General features: G+C 38.9%; 1 pseudogene; it reads right to left on the bottom strand.

Moving 5' to 3' along the window:
* Nucleotides 1-21,676: 21,676 nt before the first annotated feature.
* On the bottom strand, nucleotides 21,677-22,952 carry LOC100607475 (annotated as a pseudogene).
* Nucleotides 22,953-23,618: the final 666 nt, after the last annotated feature.

Here is a 23,618-nt window from a genome sequence, read left to right on the forward strand (position 1 = left end):
GAATGCCCAGGCAAAAGTGTGCTGCAGAGGTGGGGCCCTCATGGAGAATCTCTGCTAGGGCAGTGCAGAAGGGAAATGTGGGGCTGGTGCCCCCACACAGAGTCCATACTGGGGCACCTCCTAGTGGAGCTGTGAGAAGAGGGCCACCATCCTCCAGATCCCAGAGTGGTAGATCCACCTACCTACAGCTTGCACCATGCTACTGGAAAAGCCACAGATACTCAAAGCCAGCCCATGAAAGCAGCCAGGAGAGGGCTATACCCTGCAAAGCCATAGGGGCAGAGTTGCCCAAGACTATGGGAACCTACCTCTGCATCAGCATGACCTGAATGTGAGACATGGAGTCAAAGGAAATAATTTTGGAGCTTTAAAATTTGACTACCCCACTGGATTTCAGACTTGGATGGGCCCTGTAATCCCTTTGTTTTGGCCAATTTCCCCCATTTGGAATGGCTGTATTTACCCAATACCTGTATCCCCATTGTATCTAGGAAGTAACTAACTTGCTTTTGACTTTACAGGCTCATAGGCAGAAGGGACTTGCCTTGTCTCAGATGAGACTTTGGACTGTGGACTTTTGGGTTAATGCCAAAATGAGTTCAGCCTTTGGGGGACTGTTGGGAAGGCATGATTGGTTTTGAAATGTGAGGACATGAGATTTGGAGGGGCCAGGGGTGAAATGATATGGCTTGGCTCTGTGTCTCCACCGAAATCTCATCTTGAATTGTATTCCCATAATTCCCACATGTTGTGAGAGGGACCCAGTAGGAGATAATTTGAATCACGAGAGTGGTTTCCCCAGTACTGTTCCAGGGTAATGAATAAGTCTCATGAGATTTGATGGTTTTACTGGGGCTTCTGCTTTTGCATCTTCCTCATTTTCTCTTGCCACCACCATGTAAGAAGTGCCTTTCACCTCCCACCATGATTCTGAGGCCTCCCAGCCATATGGAACTGTAAGTCCAATAACACTTCTTCTTTCTCCCAGTCTTGAGTATGTCTTTATCAGCAGCATGAAAATGGACAAATACATTGTCATTTCAAGGTTGCCTTTTTACTTAGTGCCAAAACAGAATTCTAACCAGAATTACCAACATTTCTTTCAGTTCTAAATGATTTCAAGTACTATTCTTTACTGTATTTACTTCTCTCAAAACCATTTCTTCCACTTGCCCTTCAAAAAGACTACTGGGGCTACAGTTAGACAGAATTGATAATTCTGAAATTTTTGATTTCATTTACCCACGTAGTTTTTTCATACACAGTGAACCACATGAAATACAACGACAGATGGTAATGTATCAGTGTTACATTTATACCCTGCTTTAAAGTCAGGGTATAAACCCAAATGCTTAAAATAATTTTTTAACTCTTTCAATTATATCTCATAGACTTCCTAATAAGAGAAACAGCTAGTGTATTCCTGGCCTTTAGACAAGAAACCCCCCTACTCCTCCTCGCCTGACACACACACACACACACACCAAGTTACTGAGATTCTCCGCAGGCTTTAGGAGGAGACTAAATAACCCTTCCAATGGTTGACAGCCCTCTTCACCCAGCATTTCTCCTTTCAAGCCTAAATCCTTGGTGTTTCACTTTTAGCCTTTGGTAGTGGTAGATAAAAAATGCTTATCAATTGTTCTCTGAATAAGAAATTTAAAATACTCATAGATAATCTCATAATCGTTTCTCATCCAGAATAATCCCCAATCTTTGACCTTTCCTCAAAGGTCTTCTTTTCCAAAACTTATATAATCTTGGAGGCTGTCTTCTGAACGTTTTTGATGCTTTTCACACATATTTTTGGTTGTGGATCTCAGAAGTGGGCAGAGTAGTTTGCCTGGTGGGAAATATATTAAGAGCCATTGCTAATGAGGACCAGGATTTATATTGTTGCTGCTTTATATATATCAATATCATGCTTTTTTCTAATGAAAACTGCAACTTTACTAATTCATTGGCAGTTTGCATGGTTCCACTATAGACCATATGTATTTTCCTGCATGTAACTGGGGAATCCCCATGGTGTTTGTGTAGTTTGACTATCTCTGTTTTTGTCACAAGCAAACATGAATGTCCATATCTGTCATGCTGGAACTTGATCCAGCACAATTGTGAGTTATCTTCTACTTATACTAAAACTCTTTATAATTCTTAGTAAGTCCCCCAAATTGCTAAATATCATTACCTTTCCCAGGCCTGTTTTGCAAGCTCTCTCTTTTGTCAGCCAGCTGTGTATATTATGCATCGAGCCCACAGCTAACTCTCACGGAGGCCACTTGTTCATTGATGACCACCCTTTAGGTATAATTTTCAGTTTTGTGTCCTTTTGGATCCCACCCTAGGGTGAGCAATTGGTAAAACTGAAGAGTGGGCTAGTGGCTAGAAGCTAATAAGAGGAGGAGTTAATTAAGGCATTTGGGAGATTAAGTAAAAGATGAAAGCAGAATTTTTAAAATGCTGGATAATAAGAGAACCAGAAATCGTGCCTATAAGGGAGTCAAACCCTAAGGGGACCAGAGGCAGGCACTGCACTCAGTGTCATGAGCTGGGATCCAGGTTTTCAAAGTAAGGACAACAAAAATACATGAAGGTAAATGGAGTGAAGAGCAGCACCCAAGAACCATCTCTCCCACAAGTAGTTTAGACTTACCTTTCTGATCGGATTTGGTAGTGTTCAGGATATGGCAGCCTGGCTTACAAGGCCTGGGAGAATAGATCAATACTGGATGGTACAAATGCATTTCTCAATTGATTGCCTAGCTTGTTATTATAGGATCAAATAAAAAAGAACGTTCAGGTTGAGAATCATTATCATCTCCCATTGCTTCTACCAAACCTAGCACTATCTCACATTTTTTTAAAAAGGTTATTGTCTGGAAAAATAAAAACCCAAAGCCCATTTTATTGTCCTGCAAGTCTATTTCCGGGATTAAAAATTACAGATTATATATTATTAAATATGTCAAGATCATTTTCTAGCTCTTTAAATAGGCATCCTTATCCCTGCTACACACAATACATAAGGGAACATTTAGCCCCGTGTTTCATGTGCCATCCCTTACTATATGCAGCCCCCTAGAATACACAATAAAAAGATAAATGAAAAGTACATTAGAAATGCACCTAGTGGTGGGAATCCAGCCAGTGATGGCTGCAGATGTTTTGTTTGAATCAGTGCCTGTGCTGAGGAGGAAAGTGCCCATTATAGAAAAAATAGTATCGCCAAAGAATTTGGCGAGGAAAGATCATACTCTGACAAATATTTTTATCTCAAATGTGCATGTTGAATATACATGTTTCATAGTATTTTCCTCCAGATTACCTTATTTACTACATAAAGGTTATTGATTGTATTTATGTATCATGTATATTCTTTTGTCTTATTTTATAAATAATTTTTTATTGTTTGGAATAGTAAGCTAAATAGTGTCTAAATTTGAGTTGATATCCCACTGCCTTCAGTTAAAAGATTCTATAGTTTTCCAAATCCCAAAATAACATGCATGGCTTCATCTACCTTTCCAGACTCATCTTCCACCTCACCGTAATACACCATATGCTCCAGCCACACTGCATTTCCCCTCATCCCTGAATAGCCGTGTTCTATGATGCCTCCTGTTCTTACCTATGCTGTTCCCTCTGCCTGGAATATCCCAACTGTTTATTTTCTCTTCCTGGCAAACATTAACTCACCTTCCAGGTACCTTCTCTAAAGAAATTGCTGTGGGAAAGCGTCTCTAATCTGCAAATCTGAGTTAGATACACCCTTGTCAGTGTTCCTTTACCACCACATTCACGTTACTGTGAGTAATTGATCACAAACTTTTTTTTTTTTGCATCCCCCACTAGACTGTAAGTGCCTTAAAAGTCCTCTAGGATCTGTAACAATATCTGGCACATAATGGGTGCTTAACAAATGCTTCATTAATCAATCAGTTGGACAATGCAGTTTACCATCCTAGAATATTAACACAATCCTGGAATCTCCAGGTAAGTAGTTTATGACTGAACTATTCAGAAAGGTTCCAAAGAGCCTGATGAGCTTGAAGAAGAAAATGTAGGAAAAAATTAACGGAGAATAAAGCAAGGCTCAATTTACAGTATAACTCATAGAAAAGCAGATGTTCCTGTTTCCAGGAGAACCCAGAGAGACAAATGGTTGGCCGAGCCTCCCGGCTGCTTGGCCTAAATGATATGGCTACAGGCGATGCCAATTCCACAAATCAAGGTGTACAACCTCTCTTTAACACATCCAGAAGCTACTATGAGGTGTGTACAGCCTCACCTTTAACATTTTCCCCTGACACGTGAATATTAAAGTGGAATACCAGATTATCCATAATTCTAGTGAAATGAACAAAAATGAGGGTCCTCTGTCTTTTACATGCCAACTCTTTCTTCATTAAAACAAAACAAAATGAAGCAAAACCAGAAAATCAGACTTCTTTCAATACTAGTTAAGAAAGTATAATCAGCTCAACTCAACAGCTTTGGTTTAAAGTGGCAGGAGGAAGAGGGAGGTTCTGTGAAGGCGAAAGGTCCCAAGCTATGCTCACATGTTTTCCTTAGCTTCACCTGAGATTCAACAGAAAGGTATTTGTTATTAGCTTTGTTAATAATCTCTCCGGGGATTTGGAGCAGGTCCTAGGTGAGCCACATATTATTACATAACTTTGGTACAACAGTGACTCTGAATATTAAGACAAAGGAGACATGTTTTAGTTCTTTCAGTGTTGTTTTGTATGAGGAATGTAAAATTTAAAAAATGCATTACGTGAAACAGCAGATTTGTCAAAATGCTAAGGTAATATGCAATGGAGAGAAGGAAAATACGTTTACCCAATCTGCCTTCTGGAGATTGCAGAATTCCAGGTTGGGAATAAGAACCTGGGATAGAGACGAACGCTTTGTGAACCCCTGAACACTCCAACTCAGTGTAGTTAAAATGGCTATTGTCCCTAATGATAAAATCAACTGTTTATGATTCTGTTTTATAGCTTCCAGTTCCCTTTCCTCCTCTGTTGAAAAATCTCACATTAATAAACATAAATGAAAAATATTTCTGGTCTAAAATTAAACCCTATAGCTTTGCTGGATCATTAAGCCCCACTCACAGATTCTTTCTTTAGTCCAATCTGAAGTTTTTGTGGTGAGAATGTTAATTTTTTTAACTCCCAGCAACCATTTTAGTTCAATTTCTTTGACAGAGACTCAGAGGGAATGAAACAACTTAGCAGGACTGGCCTTGGCGCTTTTTATGCCCCAAGCAAGCAAACAAGAATAAGATTATAGTGGCCCTGAATGGAATCAGAAATGGGAGAGAGGTTTTCTCCCCCCACAAGAGGCTTCTTGAAGAAAAACAACTTTAACATGCAATCTGTAACATCTGGGAGAAAGACACTCGACACCTGCTAGAAGTTCCTGTGATTTTGCAGTCTGTCCTGAGCATCAACACCTGAAGATATAGCCCTTGAACTTCTGTTTCCTCCTGGACATGAGTAACTGCCTGGTTTTGAATTTGGGAAGCTAGAGGCACCCTAGACTCATTGACAGACACATACGAGATGCCAAGGGCTGCTTTCAATGTCAGCCTGAAGTTTTACATTTTAAGAAGACAAATGAACAGCATTACCTGTTTACTTCAATATTGACAAAGGGAAAGCCTGTGCCCCCACCCCCGCACCTGTTAATACTTGCTCCTTATACTGATGTGACCCATGCAGCTGCTCATTTCAATTAGCCCAGGGCCAGCCTTGGCATTTACCCACAGAAACAATACTGCACAAAGAAGCGCCTCTGCGCAATCCCGCTGGCATTCTTCCAAGTCACATTCAGCTTCAGCACATTTTACCAACCTGTTTCTCTGAGTGCAAGGTCTTGCTGGACATTTAAGTCCCTAAAAACTCAAGGAATCCATTTGTTTCATTTAGTAGTTCTTCTTGTAGAGATGGGTCTCACTCTGTCGTCCAGGCTGGAGTGCAGTGGCACAACCATAGCTCACTGCAGCCTCAAACTCCTAGGCTCAAGGGATCCTTCTGCCTCAGCCTCCTGAGTACTGGTTCTTTTTAATTTTCCTTCTGAAATTTCATTTCTTCTTTGCACCTCTATTTTTTTCTCAACCTTTATTTTTTCTTCTCTCTACCTCTGTATAGGAAAGGGCCTTTGTTTTGGTTTTTACTGTATAGCAACAACAAAAGAACAAAAAGATGAAAGAAAGCAAAACACTGATGTCAACTTTTCCTAGTTTGTCAAATAAAAGTAATCTCAATAAAAAAGGATTGTCTAGCCTGTGTCTCTTTTTTTCAGTGTTAAATTTGTTTTCAAAATTAGGCTCTTTGGTTAGAAGGGATCATAGACCCTCCTACTCCACTCACCATGATCATTACTTTTCTTTTTTTGTCAGGGGTAAGGTGAAGACAATTCCTTTGCTTCTATTCAGTGATGAACACATGTGCTGCAACTTACTTCTTGAATTACTACTAAAAGCACCACTGTTCTCTCCCTCTCTTTCCCAAGCACCATCAGACATTACTTTTTCATATGAGTTATATTGAATGTGCTCTTTCCTGACACGCCTAAGAGATGCTTCAAGACATTCTTTATTCACTTCCCAAGTCTTCACTGTTGCTAGCGCAGGAAATTTATTACCTCATGGACAAAGACCATGCTCTTACTTTTAGTGAAGTTCTAATCTTGCTGGGAAACATGTGATATATGCCCAGTGCTGGAAAATTCCTTCATTCAAATAATGAGGGGTGGGTACCTTCAAAACTACTTGCCTGTTATATTACACATGGACAGTGAAATATCCTGCCCTGGCCTATGATGGAGAGTTACTTTCTTTTGCTTCATGGTAGAAATGAACCAGCTCACTGAGTCTGTCTTGTGTCTATGCAACCATCTGGAACAACTTATCAAGGGGTAGGCAGACATGTTTACCATACCTTCACCACCTCCATAAACTGGCCTCAGTGGGTCACTTCTTTCCCATTTGCCAGCAGATACATCTGCAGACAATCTCGTTTTTCAGCCTGAGTGTTTACAGATTTAGTCAGAGGACAGGTTTTACAAAACTCCTATATCTGTATTTATTTCGCTGTCAAGTTCCCTGTAGTTTTTGTTTGTTCAGGGGCTGAGTTTGTAGCAGGTGTTTGGAACAATTAACAGAAGCAGAGATACCAGCAGTGGGCAAAGGTTGGAAGAATATAAAACAAAAGCATGACATTTTAAAAAAAACAAAGACCCTTAAATACTACACTTCAGAACTGCAGACTAGAACACACCAATAGCATTATGATAAAAACTTAATCTATTATAATTAAACTTTGAATATGTGCCTTGGCCATAAAATATTAGATGAAATATAAAAACATCATTTTTATTAACGTTTTGTATGATTTCTTTTTACTACTAAAATCATATTCAGTAGGATTTTTAAAGCTTGAAAAGTGAGACATAGATCAGATCTGTCTATACAAATGACAGAATCAGTCCATTCTATTTGCTCTGGGTTGTGAAAATTTCCATACAGAGAGAACAACCAGGAATGCTTTGAGTGTTTTTGCTATTTGCAGAAACTTATAATCAGATGGAAGGAGTCTTCTTGATTCTGTGTGGGTGACTAAGATAGTTAATTGGAGCTATGCCAAAGAGTCTTTTTCATATCAAAGCAGTTTGGAGAAAATTATATTTATTTGGATGGTTTCACACTTTGAGTTTTGATTTCATTAAAATCAGCATGAATTTACAATTATAGATTTCTAACTTATTCCATAAGCATAAATGCCAACTCATTTATGTTCTAACAAATAACACAAGCCCAAACAATTTGCCTAGAGAAGAATAACTAGGCCCAACTCTCCCTTTTTCATCATTTCACAAAAGAAGTTTAAACAATTCTTCAAACTAACATTCACTGACCATCTCTTAAGTGGAAGACACCAAGAGGTGATTGGGTTGTATCAGTAAGGAAGATGTGGCCCCTGCCTGAGGAAGTTCCCATTTCATTTGTAAATACAGGTATATTAAAAATTTTAAAAGACAATGAAATAGTTGATAGACTTGTGTGCCAGGTACTCCCAGATGAAGGTGTGGTATTTAATTCTGCTACTAGAGTCATGGACAGCCTTGTTGAAATGTAACATTTTCACTAAATCTTGACGTGTGATTAAAGAGAAGGCACAAAGTAAGTCAATAATTATTTTTGGCACTTAAATTTGCAGACTATCACTGGGTGGATAATGAATATACCAGGGAATTGTAAAGCATACTGGGTAATCTTGGAAATGAAACAAATCATCATAGTTACAATGGTCTGGGTATCCTAGGAAAGAAGAAAGTCATTTCCCAAGAATGAAAGAGTGAGCGAGAGAGAAACAAAATGAAAAACTAAGAAAGGAATTGTTTATATAAGAAGCAGTAAAGGAGAAAAGAGCTACAGAAAAGCCAAGAATGCCCTGAAATTAGTAGTCATATCTAAAATGAATGAGGTTAAGTGGATTAATGAATGGTTTAGGATTCAAATCAACTTAAGCCCCTTCTCCTCTCCCTGAATCATCAAGGCTAAGAGCTCTCACTGACTTTCATCTTCTAACAAAGTAAGTCTAATTATCCACAAGGACCTAGCCAAGTAGTTGATTAGTTCTCAAATTGGCCCATTGTCAGATAAATGTTAAAGTAAAATGGCATTCACCCTGCTAGCGAGGCTCACTGCATCCCCAATCCACATGGGCTCTTCTTGGGTGTTTCATACTGGTATATTTTATGGGAAACTACCGCATTTGTTCAAGCATAGACGTCTTCCCAGGCTAAGTGATGAGTAGATTCACATAATAGGCCTCACTATTATTGTCGACTAGAATGTAGTGCTAGCACTAAACTGTATACCTCCACCATCCGTTTACTTAGTACAGTTTGTATTAGGCTTTGCCACTTATCAAAGACAATATGATTATAAAGTAAAATTCATCATGTGTGACTATGACGCCACCATAAATTGATAATACTCCTGGGAGAACAGACATACATCAGACTGCCTAGATATATGGCATTAAGAAAAATAAAATAATGCTTCATAAATATTGGATATTTCTCTTGCTTGTATAATAATATCCTTAAGAGCACAGGTCTTGTTTTTAACTTATTTGAACCAATGTTTGCTTTTAGATTCATTCTTAATGTCCTTGCACTCTATAAAATAACTCTTTATATATGTTCCCCTCGCTGAATCCTCCCCAGAGTACCATATCTTCAGTTATGTTTAGCCTACTATGATATCTGTGTGTTTCACTATGGAAAGCAGGCACTGAACCGGGCAATGCAGTCAGTGAAAATGTATGGGTCATCCCCACAAAATGAAAAAGGCGGACATTGTTTTGCCTGGCAAAAACAAGCTAAAACGATTTGGAATTAATTATTTTGTTAATTCATCATCTGGCTAGGTCTACACCACCTGCCCATTCAAAAGTAATCGCCTCTTTCAACCCTCTTTCACAGACTCAGTAGCAGAATAGAGGAATTAGAATCAACAGATCTGGATTTAAACGTATTTTCACATATTGCCTGGCTCTGCAAACTTGGATAAATACCTCCTTGAGCCTTATATTCTTTTTTCTATAGGTTGATGATAATAGCACCCTCTCTGACTACCTTGTACAGTGCTTAGAAAAATTAAATAAGGGGACGTATGGACTGATTGTTCTGGGCCAGACAATAAAGGCTACTTCAGTTTCCAGGATTAGCAACCACAACAAAGACTCCATGCAAGGTGTATAAGTAAGATGAAAAATATCTGAAGATAGAATGGGATATGGCTTCCTGATGACTTGTTATTACTATTCCCCATGATGTACACTTGAAGTTTGGTAGTCTTAGCAACCTAATAGAGCAAAAGCACTGACCAAGCCAGAAGATTCCAGAACCTCAGACTCCTTTTATAAGACATAACTTTTATACCATTTTAGGCTAGGAAATTGAGTGATGGGAAACGGTTATGTATGGCCACATTACCCCAATTTAACAACTTGTTTTATAATCTTCTGCCTGCTCCATAATTCCATAACCTACTCATTCCGTGTGTGATTTATTAGCCTTATTCGAAATTTTAATGCAACGTACCTATATCCTATCAGAGTAGCAAAGATTTTTTGAAAATATGATGTTAATGTAAGACATAATGGCTATTAAGTTTATATGATTTGAAATTAATTACAGAATCCTAAATCACCTCTAAATAATTAAAGAGCTCATTGTGAAATTGTGGATTGTCCAGAGCTTTAGAATTTATTCTTTTTCTTTTCTGATGTACTTTTGAAAATATTATTATTTAATACATGCAGAGAAACCAGATATATGATAGTGGAAGAAATTCATGTTGCAGAATGGCTGAAACAAATAACACTAGGCATTTAAGATGGGTCAAAGTGGGTATTTGTATTGATGGGCAATTAACTAAAACATGAAGTGCCACCGTTTGTTTCCCCCATCTCTAACCTAGAGCTAATTGGTGCCACAGCCTAGGAATTCTTCTGCCCAGGATGGATGTAGATGATGATAGATACAGCAGAAATAGTTTATCGTAGATCATGATTCAGCTCTTTTGGTTCCTAAGTTCTTGTCCACAGGAGGAGGGGGAGTTTTGGAGCAACAGTAAAACATGATTTTATAATAATACACCAACTACTGCAGCCCTAACTCTGACCCAGGATTACAGCCATCATGACTCACTTTTTCCAGATTTTGGCATTCAAAACAGGGCTTCTCCCTTCCTGGCTCACTTTTCACAGCCTCTTTAAAACCAATTTTAGGATTTATCTCTTTCAGACTTACATCCCAAGACCTGGTTTTTATTGTAAATACCTTACCTAATTAATGGTGATAGAATGAATTCATACTTGTGACTCAAAATTCCTTTATGGCAAGACCTTGGTAACAAAAATAAAATCATGTTTGTACCTTCTGAACAAAAATATGCTTAGTATCAAAACCTTAACGTGTTTACATGAATTTTATTTTTTTTCCAAAAGAAAAAAATCTTAACAATATTCTGCAGGAAATTTCTCATGCCGTTTGATTTCTTTCAGTGAGATAATAAGATAGTCACAAATGAAAGTTTATATCTCCCCAGCAACATACCGCACTAGGAGTCTGGAAGGTGGAGTAGGAAGAACATTCCAGTGGGGTCAGGAGAGCTTTGTTTTTACCTGAGTTTTGACCACGTAACTTTATGTGGGCCACTTAGCTCTCTGGGACTTAGCTTTATTACTTAAAAAATGGGTTCCATGATTCTTAAGGTCCGTTCTTAATAAATTTTCTCATCCATAAGATAAAGGCAATAACAGTGGCCATCTGTAGGGTTGCAATGGGGATTAGATGATATTCAACACAGAGTGTATTGTAAGGCTGTTAACAGAAGCTCAATAAATTAATGACTTCTACAATAATTATTTCATTAGGGCCATTTATGTCAATCCTGGCCATTTATGTCAAGATTAATATATAATTATAGTATGAATATGCCACATAGTCATAGTCACCTTACCCAGCATAAATATGTAAGCTCTGTATACAATAGATGGGTTTGTACAATAGGTACAAAATATACTGAAAATGAAGACCAAAACATTGGAATTAAAGTACCTTTGAAGTTTAGGTTGAACAAACAAAGTGACCATTACTATTTTATGAATATGCAACAACAGCCAAACAAGTCTAACAGGTTTGGTGTTTCCTCTAATCTTGCTTGTGTGTGTGTGTGTGTGTGTGTGTGTGTGTGTGTCTGACTGGACTTGGACTTGATGAACTGATGTGGTCAGTACTACCAGGGAACTTCTCTTTATAGACATAATTGGTGGATATGGTTGCCTGGCCTCCAGCATCATTAAGCCCAATATTTTCCTTGAACCTCCACAATTTATTCAGATCTCAAGAAAGGTACACATTGGCTCTTTTTTTTCACAAACAGATTTGGAAGTATTTTTTTTTCCTGTTGATTAGTTAACAAAAAGTTCTGAACCAAAGTGTTTTAATGTGATTCATAAAGACATTAACCTACACTAATGTTTATAGATATGAATATTAATCAGTAATTTTTTATTTACATGTATAATTCATATATTCTCCAGTGGCACAGAAAGTTTACTTCCTTATTTTTTAAAATGCTAACTCATTCTCATCTCTGATACCAGCTAATAAAACACAAACACTCTGACAAATTTAGTTGATTGATTCTTTAACAGCAACTTGAAGTCTGAACTGAGGAAATAATTGAAACGTTTACAAGGCAAATGTATACAGATTAACACCATTTTCTTTCCTGGGAAGAAATTGTAACTTAGTAGGACAAGACATAAAATGTGTGGCTGTAAGGGTATGAAACTGATTAACAAAACTATTAAATTAAATTGCATCAAACTAAAAACTGTTTTTCCAAAGTAGTTACTTCGCCGGACAATATGTTAATTCTAACAATGCTGGCATAATGCAATGCATTCTGAGATCTCTTCTCTTGGAGTCGTGTTCATGGTCAGTTTCAATTAAGAAACTTGAACAATATAGAGACTCAGTTGAAAACTAAGTTTCCAGTCTTGATTACTCACCTTCTTTACAACAATGCCTACAGATAATTTTGGGCTTTTTCCAAAAATAAAATGCAACCTCAAAGAATGGATAGTCATTTTTTAGAGATATTGGAATAGCATGTAAAACAGAATCATAAGCCCTTCTTGTAACATACAGTGAAGCATTTTTTTTAAGTACCAGAAAGCATCAGCAGAATGAAGGTAAAAACAACAAGTGAATGGCTGTGAGTGTACATCAGTGATTGCACTGTGGGCAGAAACAGGCATGAAAGCTTCCTGGAAGAGGTAGGAGGAGAGTGAGGCCTTGGGTGACAGATGAATATGTGCATAACATTACAGAGTAAAATAATGTATTTTACCCCTAGAAAAGAACCTGTCTTTAAAACTCCCCAATTTTACTGATGAGAAAACTTGAGAGTCAAAGATATGTGACGACTTTCTCAAAAAAATCCAACTAGTTAGCAGAGCAAGGATCAGATTTACTAAGACTTGGTCCAGGGGTCTTTTTGTGATAGCAGGAATAACATTTCTCTATTCAATCAAACTCATAAGTTGTTTGGTGTATAAAATAGGATGGTTCTAATTTACTGAATTGATAGAACTGACAGATTGTTTTAATGTTAAATTCAAATCTAGAAGTACATTCTGTCAACATCTTTACTTTTATTTTGTTTTCAGGTCTATTTGCAAATATGTCATATGTCTTTCAAACTAAAAAAAAAGCCCTCTTCATATTTTATTAATTTCTAGATAATTATGACTACACTCATTAAAATTTATAGAATGACTAATATTTAATACAATATTGCCACTGTGGGGAATTTTCAGGTGTGTAGATGAGGCGTTGTCTTGAGATACAGCTTGATTACCTTTAAGGGAAACAAAAAGAAAGGTTACATAAGGCCAAGTTTCTCTAGGTAGAAAGCATTTTTCTTCTAGCCATCAGCACACTTACAAAATTCACATCTTACTGTGGAAACAGAGTTGAAATTGTTAAAGCTGCTGTGATTACTATAAAGAGTCCCAAATATTGAACTAGATGGAGTGTATCCCAGGAAAAATAATCTTCTCAGCCTGTGTTATGAAGGGGTTAATTATGAGACCTGAGATAAGGTGTTCGCACATCTAGGCACTTCATCAAGCCATGGAGTCAGGAAACAAGGAAGAATAGATGAAGGTGCTGGGGATAATAATGATGGCAAGTAATGATTTCCCTAGAGGTGAACTGATCTATGGCCACAAGCAAAGAAAAAAAAGCTAGAAAGTACCGTAACATTACCTTGGAGTACTTAACAGACTCAAAAGCAGTAACCCTGTGTCAAAAAAGCCCCATCATCCTGCTCATTTTAGGTAAAAGGGTTATGCCAAAGTACAAGAGGGGAATGCAAAATTCACATATGAAATTAAACAGCTGAAAGGTATGATTTAACAATGCTCAAAACTCAATAAGCCAAAGATAAACAGCAAATTAGACGACTCAATGTCAGGGGGAAAAAACATCTTCCATCGATCCCATCGTCAAAAATTAATCTGCCTGAGAATGCCCTCTGCTCCAATCCCCGAGCTGATGAAGAGTGGAGGAATAGAGTAAAACCTATGTACGAGCGCTTCACCTTCAGGCTAGACCCTGATTACAATCTCCTGTGAGACATTTCAGCATGAAGCGCCTCTCATGTTGGGACTGCAAAATTAAATTGCGATCAATACTTTACAAAAATAATTGGGGAAAAATGTTCAGAAGTCGGAGCTGCACTGTGTGGCCACAAACATATGAAAGTTATTTTTTTTTCTACCTTTCTGGGGGTTATTCTTCAGGATAGATCAGTTCAAAGGTGTCTCTTGACAATAGTGTTCTCGGAATGGTTTTCGCTCACCTTGTTAGGGAATTTTAAAAGCAGAGGAGCATTTACAGCCTACCAAGAGTGTTATCTTATTGCTGTATTTTCACTTTTCTTTCTTTGGAGTGCTAATCTCAGCTCATAAATTCTTCTTGTCTCTTCTCACTTTGATGTTAATTTAAATTTCTTTGCAAGTTAATTCTCATCGTCAAAAGGAAAAGACAAAAAATATGTTATATTACAACGAAATGAGAGAAAACCACACACACACAAAAGCTTTGGTAGATTTTTGAAAACTTTGCCTAAGATTTGATTCTGAATCTCTCAGTACATTTAAATGCTGAACTCTGTAGCTAAATTTAGGGTAAAATGTATTGAATTAAACTCTTTACTGCCTTAAATAATGCTTAGTATTCAGCTTTTCCTGCTTGTCTGCCTCTAAATAAGGTCTTATTTTTGGCAAAGATTTACTTTTTAATCCATAACATGAGGAGGAAGTGGAAAATGTAAATGCCTATGTGAAATTCTTGCTTTTTCAATAAATGGTCATTTTTGGTTTTGTTATGTAGAAAGTTCAAAACATTGTACTTTTATAATTGCATTTTTGGAATGGGCATAGGTCTTTCTGGACTTTTATTTGTGGTATGGCTATTCTGACAAGACAGTCTACTGATTTTCCTCACATGAATCATTTCTTAGAACCTCAGTCACTCATACAGGGAAAAATAAAGCAGCTGCATTAAGTATACACGATCAGAACCATACTGAAGTAGGTGGCCCATAACTAGCTAAAGGGGAGTACCCAAAGAGCGGTAATCAATTGCGTGCTGTCATCCTGGGGCAGGAGGATGTATTGGGTGGTGCACTATAGGGCATCATGCCTGGATGAAGGAATTGGAAGTGTGCTTATTAAGGGCAAAAATGACAACACCCACTGGATTGCAAACACCTGAAAAGAACTGAATACCATTTAAAGTGACCTTCACCAAGGAAATGACAGCCTCCTTAAGAAGATAGGGTAAGGAAGAAGTTTTATTGGGTACCTCAAATGAAACAGGCAACTTATAACTCGTGATTTAATTATGATAAATTTCAAATTCCAAATGGTTTCCTTCTACCACTCTAAATGTTCTTAAATAACCTTTTCACAGTGCTATTTGGATCAGAAGATAGAATGCCAATTTATTTTAAGATTTGCTGGAGGTGAACATAATAGAAATGAGGGAGAAGAGAAGGCAGAGGATAGGGAGGGAGAGGAGAGACAGACATGGACACTTCTCAGGGAAAACCTGTGGCCCAACCTCCCCATTGTTTCCCACACCACGTAACACACACTCACACATCTTCCCCGTTCTTACTCTGGAATGTGCTTCACAGTCATAGCCGCTTCCTAACACTGACTCAGCTCTTCAAGTCTGAGTCCAGACATCTGCTTTTCTTGAAAAATTGCCCTGAGTCTCCCCTAAACTCCATCATTAGGCTCCCTCACCCTGTGCATATAGTTATTATAACATTTATTATACTAAAATTAATCTTTCCTTCCTGATTAGATTGTGATATTTCTGATAGAATAGTCTTTTTTGTACACTCAGATTTTTTGGACATAAATAAACCAGTTTCTTTGTAACATTCTTTCACTAATTTAGTTTTCCAACTTTTAATTTCTTATATGTCACATGGGACTTATCTGTTTGAGGTCTGGTTTCCTTATTTCTAAAGTGAAAGGGTTATACTAAATAAAGGGTCTCTTTTAGGTCTAAAATTTCTGGGTCAAAAATTTCAAGCAATAAAAATGACTATACATTTTGCCAAAAAGCCAATCCAATGCCCACCCCAGCCACAACTGGTTCTAAATGGCATGAAATAGACCTCTTACTTTTATTGTTGTTTATTTATTAAATAGCACTACCTCACTCTTGGCTCTTGCAATGGTTCCTCACCAGAGGCAACATGTATCTGATTGTACCATATGAAATTGCTGTTTGTCCATTAAGACGTATACAGATGTTGATTTCAAGTGGGTCAAACTAATATCTGGCTACTTAAAGAATGATGCCATGGTTTGATCATAAAACTTGAATAAGACCAATATGAGACCCTCTTCAGAACGAAGTACTGAAACAAACCAAAAACCAGGCAGTTAGTAGAATTTGGAAGCTGAACATAAGACTTAAGAGGTATGAAGCAGAGGACGGGTCATAATGAGGAAGGTGGAATTATGAAGACAGTTATAGTCAGCTGAAACTGTAAAAAAAAAAAATGTAGTCTATTTGTTACCAGAAAGCATGAAGTAATAAAAAAGATATACACAATATGTAGAGAGACTAAGCAAGTAGTAAAAGGAGAAGAAAATGTCTGGTTGGAGAGCAGCTGGATAATGTGAAGTTGGAGTCCTCTAGTGCATATACTTGAATGCCAGCTACTACAGTTCCCACTGCTATCTTGGATCCACTGCCAGTTCAGATGGTACTTAACAATGGAATGAGTTTCATACTTTTCTCCTCTCAAGACAGCCATCTTTCTGTAACCCATAACTTGGTGTTCCCGGAAGTAGTCTCTATCACTTGCAGCCAGATAAAACATCAAATACGAAAACACAATACCAACATAGGCTGTGACATCTTCATAAAAATGGTAGTTATAAGTCAGTAAATGTCTATGATATGCCAGGTACTTTATGCATAATATTTACATGCTTCATGGCAGCTCTGGAAAATATTACCAGCTCCGCTTTACAGATGAGAAAACTGGGACTCACATGTTGAAAGGGCTTGTCCATGGGCAAAAGTCTAGTAAGCAATAAAGTGGAATGCAAACCCAGCTCTATTGGTTCCAGAGCCTGAGCTCTTTCCCCTGTGGCACACTGTGTTCTCAATTCCTGAAACACGGAGTGACATTATAATTAGAAAAGTTTACTTTGAATTACATTGTATAAATCATACACAACTTATCTACCCAATTAGAAGCATATGAAAGAATTCCCTATTTAGTTCTGGTTCTGATACTATCAGTATAGCTGATAATGTCCTCAGGCCTCCAAGTAGGAAATACATCTTCTGTAATGCTAAATGTCTATTTGCTTTGGACTAAGGCTCTGGAGAGAAGCACAACCTAAACTACTCAGTTTTCTTCTAAAAATCAGGGTCTTTTTGTGAGCCCCATGGGAATGCCACCATCTGACCAAAACAAAACCAGTAAATGTTCTCTAGTATGGGAAGCTTAAGCTGATCAGATAATGGCCAGAGTAAAAATCTGTTACGTTCATTTAAAGGACACTGATTGAGCTTTCTACATGTTTCAGATAGTCTCCTTGTTGCTAAGAATATAGCAATGGGTGTAATAGGAAAGGTCCTGCTGTCACCCAATAAATATTTTAGTGAGGAAAACTTTTTTTAAAAAAAGAGGGAACAAATAAGTGCAATCATTTTGACTAGTGTTAGCTATAATAAATAAAACTTTTCAAAAATAAATGAAATAGAATGAAGTAGAGATAGGAGAACTATATTAGATAGGATTGTCACAGAAGCCTTCTGTCATTATTTTTAGTTAAGGCCTGAATGCTGAACAGGAATAAGCCACATACATATCAGGAAAAGAAATTTCCAGGCAAAGAGAAGAACAAGTGGAGAGGCTCCAAGGCAGAGACAATCTTGATAAGTTAGCAGCACAGGAAGAGAGGAAGTGTGGCTTGAGTGATGTCACTGAAGAGCAGAGTTGGAGAAGATGAGGTAGCGGTGGATAAGGCCATGTCAGAAGTTGGGATTTTACCCTGAGGGCAAATGTGTAAATATTTTTTAAAAATTAAGCATAAGAATGACCTGAAGGCACATGGATGCGTTGTGGTCACCATGGGAAGACTGTCTGTATTTACTGACATTCTTCCATGTTAAAGACCTCAGTGTGAACACCATCACTTTGGTGAATGTATCACTGCCTAGGGTTTGGTCCTTGGGTTTGAAGAACAACATTTGATTGTTTTATCACATCAAATGAAAATGCATCTCTTTAAGGCTAAACGTACGTTAATCAAGGACTTAGGGATCTATGTATTAATATAACTAGAATGTCCATATACTAATCTCCAATAAGAAATTATCAGAATCCAAAAACCTCAAAGTCCACTTGCTACCACCACGGGCATTTATTACTACTTTGTTAATGAATCTGGAATAGCAGAAGACCATTGGCTAAAACTCTTTTCCCTGTGGACAGTGCTTAGATGAGCACAAGTCAAGTTGGCTTGCAACACTCTGTCATGGCCATTGTTCCTTGATTAGCTTACCTGCTGTCTTGGTTCATTTTGTGCCACTATAACAAAATATTACTGATACCTGCTGTCTCTGTTTTGTGCTGCTGTAGTAAAATAGCACAGACTGGGTAATTTACAAACAATAACATTTTATTTGGCTCATGATTTTGGAGGCTGGCAAGTCCAAGATCAAGGATCCTCATCTAGTAAGGGCCTTCTTGCTGTGTCAGAACATGGCAGGAGGCATCACATGGCAAAAGAAAGAACAAGAGGAAGCCAAAACTTTTATAACAAATTCACTCCTGTGATAATAATATTATTCTATTCATAAGAGAGGCCTTATGACTTAATCACCTTTTAAAGATTCCACGTCTTGACACTATTGCATTGGAAGTTAAGTTTTCAACACATGAACTTGGAGGGACACATTCAAATCATAGCACCTGCCTTCTAAGAGAGTCTTTCATTAGATCTCATAATTCAATTAGATGATTGTGAAGTTTGCTGGCCTGGGAGCCATTCAGCTTCCTTCCAATGACTTTGCATATCTCTTCTCAGGTTACATATTGATTTTTTTTAATGTAACTCCACTTTCATTCATGTCTAGATTCTTGGGGGTTCAGGTCACTGTAGCCACTGAAAACTGTCAGCCTCCGGGATAAGAAAAATGTAGAGCTAAATCAAATAATGTACTAAGTGTTAACATTCCTGACTATCAGAGAATAAGCACGCGCACTAATTGTAAGTTAAGTCGTGTCTGAAAGTATTTGACAGATTGACTTCCTTCCTTCCTCTAGAATCTATTTCTCTCAGACTTTGAGTGTCTCAGTCCTGCCCCAACTATTTTGTATGTGGACTATAGTCAGTAGGCTTGCCATAACCCATCCTAGGCCCGCAAGTACATATTAGCTCAGGGAAGTCATTTCTGATAGATAGTCTTCCTTAAAAAAAGCAATGCCCTCACTCTGATCTTTTATGGCCTAGAAGCTCCTGAGAGGGTCATTGCCTTCTTCATATTGTAGATATATTCTGACATCAAGACTCATGATGTGGGCCTACGGAATTTCAGACTGGGAACCACCTTATAAATTGTACAGCTTATCTCCCCAACTTTCAGATGTAGAATGGAAAGTCTGAAAGACTGAGCAACTTGCCTGATTTTGAGACCTAATTCATGGTGACAGAGAGCTAATATCCAGGTCTTCTGATGCCTAACTGAATTTCCATTCCATAAAATCTTGCCAACATTACCTATTGTCTCAGGTCCTTGCCAGATGACTGCATAATCAACATATTTGACAAAATCAATGTGTTTGAGTTGGGGCTGTGTGGCTAATAATGACTCCATATTACTTTCCTTAGATAACCTACTGGAAAGACTAATTCAGAAAACATGGTGGGTTAAAGTAACAATAACTTGAGGCAGGATGTACAAGACATGTCAGACTCTTGTGTGAAGCGCCCTGACCTACAGGCTCATGCTAAAGAGGTGGCACAATACAGACTTGTAAGCCAGAACTGATTGAGCCAGCATGGGCATACAACCCAAGTCTGGTTAGAAACTAATGCTAAGGCCTGACATTAAAAAATTGAGTAAATAAAATTCTCTTTTTTTGCAGGGCATGGGGCGGGGTGGAGGTGGGGGGCAGTTTACAGTAATTTCATTGTAATGGAGAAACCAGGCTGCAATAAGTCTACATAATTAGAGCAGATGGTCGTTCTTTCCAATGGGTGAAGCCTGAGCCCAGCTGGCAGCACACATAGCCTAGAATATCCTCTTTCCTGGTACTAGCCTGTGCGCCTGACTCATGATGTGAGATGAGCGAATGCACAACCACATTCAACAAAGGGAGGAGGTCCAAATGGGCAGAGACAACATCCCAACTGGAGGAATTTACACAATCATTGAAGAGGATGCTGAGATAAAGTGTGGTTACCTACTCTCCACTATTCTTTGCCAAGAAGGGTGAGGGTATGAGATCAGCAGAAAATTACGTTCTTTATTCTTTTTCTTTTCTTTTTCTTTTTTTTTCTGAGATGGAGTTTTGCTATTGTTGCCCAGACTGGAGTGCAATGGTGCAATGGCATGATCTTGGCTCACTGCACCCTTCACCTCCCCAGTTCAAGCGATTGTCCTGCCTCAGCCTCCCGAGTAGCTGGGATTACAGGCTCCCGCTACTATGCCTGACTGATTTTTAGTACAGACGGGGTTTCACCATGTTGGCCAGGCTGGTCTCAAACTTCTGACCTCAAGTGACCCACCCAAAGTGCTGGGATTACAGTCATAAGCCATTGCTCTCCGCGTCTTTATTTTTAAATAAATCCCGATAGGATGGGGTTGATGGTCAATCACGCAGTAGAATGGGATAAAAATTTACATTGGTTAAAATTCTTTGTGCCTAAGGAAAAGAACAGCAATGACAAAGAAGAAAAGAGAGTCTTCTCTTTTTCTTAAATAAGACAGGAATCTGCATATTTTCCTTGCTGTAGTGGCAGCAGACTCTTTGGTTTTCATAAACATAAATTTCTGCAATATGGTCTGTTGATAAGGTTGCTCCATGATGAGAGGACAGACCTGAGGCCAACTGTTCATGACAGAAGTAGGTCTTCTCTCAAAGCCTCTAATGTGTGCTATTTATCATGAGGACCCCGAACTGTATGACACTTCAGTTAAAGCTTCTAAAATATTCCAATGGCATAATTGACAGGTTTCCTTGTGTGATGACTTTCTTGCACATGTAAACTCTTTGAGAAAAGTTGGATTAAAAGGACAGGGAAGAGTTTGGTTTAGAGCCACAATGTTCCAGAGGCCAGCCACGGAAGCCTCTGCCCTATGTCGCTACATGTTCTTTTCTGAGAAACATTCAGTCACTGAGTGTTACACACTGTGGTTGAAGGAAATGATCCACTCACCACCATCCACCCTCTCTCATCCTCTGTGTGAAGCTCCCAGTAGCAGAGGCTGAAGACAGAAAGGTCGTCTCTGTTTCCTTGCATCAGGTACATTACTTGGTGACCTGGTGAATGGCATGGGCAAGGTAGCCCACATTGCTGGAGGTGACCTCTGCCTCAGAAAAGTGGCCGTCCTTTGTCATGTAGATGGAGGACTCCTTGCTCAGCCTTTCCACCTGTTCAGGCTTTAGCCCTGTGAAACAAAACATGTCAATCTGGGCAGTGATGTGTGGCCAGTCGTGAGTGGAACCCTCCTTCTTGAGGTTAGAGACCAGCTGACTCTGCATGCTAATGATGCGACGGGCCTTGCCTTTCACTTCTTGCAACCACTGTTTTCGCAAATCTGGAGCGTTCAGAATGGTAGAAGCAAATGGGTTCCACTGAGAGGAGGGTTGGAATACATGGGACGGATCAAGATCTTCAACTGTGACTCTACCCTCTTGGCTTCATCTGCATCTTTGCAAACCACGGTGAAGCCTGCTACACCCTCACTGTATAAGCCCATGTTTTGGTGTATCATTGGCAGAGACAATGGCGTATGATTGGCAGAGTGGCGCACAGCCCAGGCATCCTTGTTACCATCACCACTGGCAAAGCCTTGGTAGGCCATGTGGAAGAGCGCAAAGAGATTTTTTTTCTTCACCACTGTTGCTATTTCCTTCCACTGCTTGGGACCAGGGTCCACTCCCGTGGGATTATGGGCACAGGCATGCAGAAGAAGAAGACTTTGCTCTGGTATTTTTGAAATGCCCTCCATAGTGCCCGTGAAGTCAAAACCGCAAGTCTTGGGGTCATAATACCGATAACCTTGTAGCTGCATGCCAATATCCCTGAAGATGGGTGTGTGATTTCCCCAGGTTGGTTTGGGCAGAAAGACATCTTGGCTGAACTTAAGAAATCTTTGCAGAAAACTGGCTCTGATCCTTAGGGCACCAGTTCCAGAAATGGTCTGCACAGTGACAAGCTGTCCACGTTTCAAGACTTCGCTGTTCTCGCCCAAGGCTACTTCTGCAGATGCCTTGCAAAATTCAGCCAGCCCCCTAATGGAGAGGTATTCCTCATCCAAATTTTTGGCTGCAATCTGGGCCTCTGCCTTGTGGACGCTGTAAGGCTTTCCACTGTGGTCCCTGTAGGCACTAACTCCCAGATTCATCTTTTTGCTATTGGTGTCCCTCCTAAAGGCTTAGGTGACTCCCAGGATGGGATCTGATGGTCCCATCTCCACATGGTTCCACCAGGAGCTGGCTCTGGCAGGGGCATCAGAGGCGATCCCGGGTGGAAGGCGGTGGCGATCCCGGAGAGGAAGCAGCTGGAGCGCAGAGGGGCCATGATGGACGGTAGGAGGGCAGTGGGCAGCCGCAGGACTGAGCAGAGGGCAAGCATAAAATTCTCTTTTTTAAGGAATTTACAGTGGGAAATGTAGAGGGAACCAGAGTAAGCAGGGAGAGCTAAAACAGCAAATAAGTTATGGGAGAATTCCATAGAATTCATGAAAAGCTGAAGTTATGAAGAAGCAGAAACTGAGTAAGATGAAGAAATCGAAGCTATTAGTAGGCAGTGGATTAAGTTATATGTATGTTTACATATATGTATATCTGTATATATACACATGAAAGAATGATTTATTTGATAATGATAACTAGAGAAGCAAATATGCAGAATTTTAATCTTTCTTTGTACACTGGGAGGAAAAGTAGTTTAGTTACAAACACTTACTCTGAGGTCCCTAGAGACCGTTGGGGATATATCCAGTTACTAAACTCCATTCCCCTGTGAGTCCTGGCTGTCAGGCCACATGGCTGAACGGCTAGACCTTGATTCTCATAAGATTATCACAAGCATATTATTTTAATGTGTCATTATATACATAACTCAGATGAATTTCTACTCACTGCTTTGAAAACAGCCTAATGAAAAAATAGAGATACTATATCTCAGTGCTATATGCAAATTGCCCTCATTGGCAAGAAATTATTTTATTTACATAATAGACAA

The sequence above is a fragment of the Nomascus leucogenys genome, chromosome 23, assembly GCF_006542625.1.
Source record: "Nomascus leucogenys isolate Asia chromosome 23, Asia_NLE_v1, whole genome shotgun sequence".
NCBI classification, from domain to species: domain Eukaryota; kingdom Metazoa; phylum Chordata; class Mammalia; order Primates; family Hylobatidae; genus Nomascus; species Nomascus leucogenys.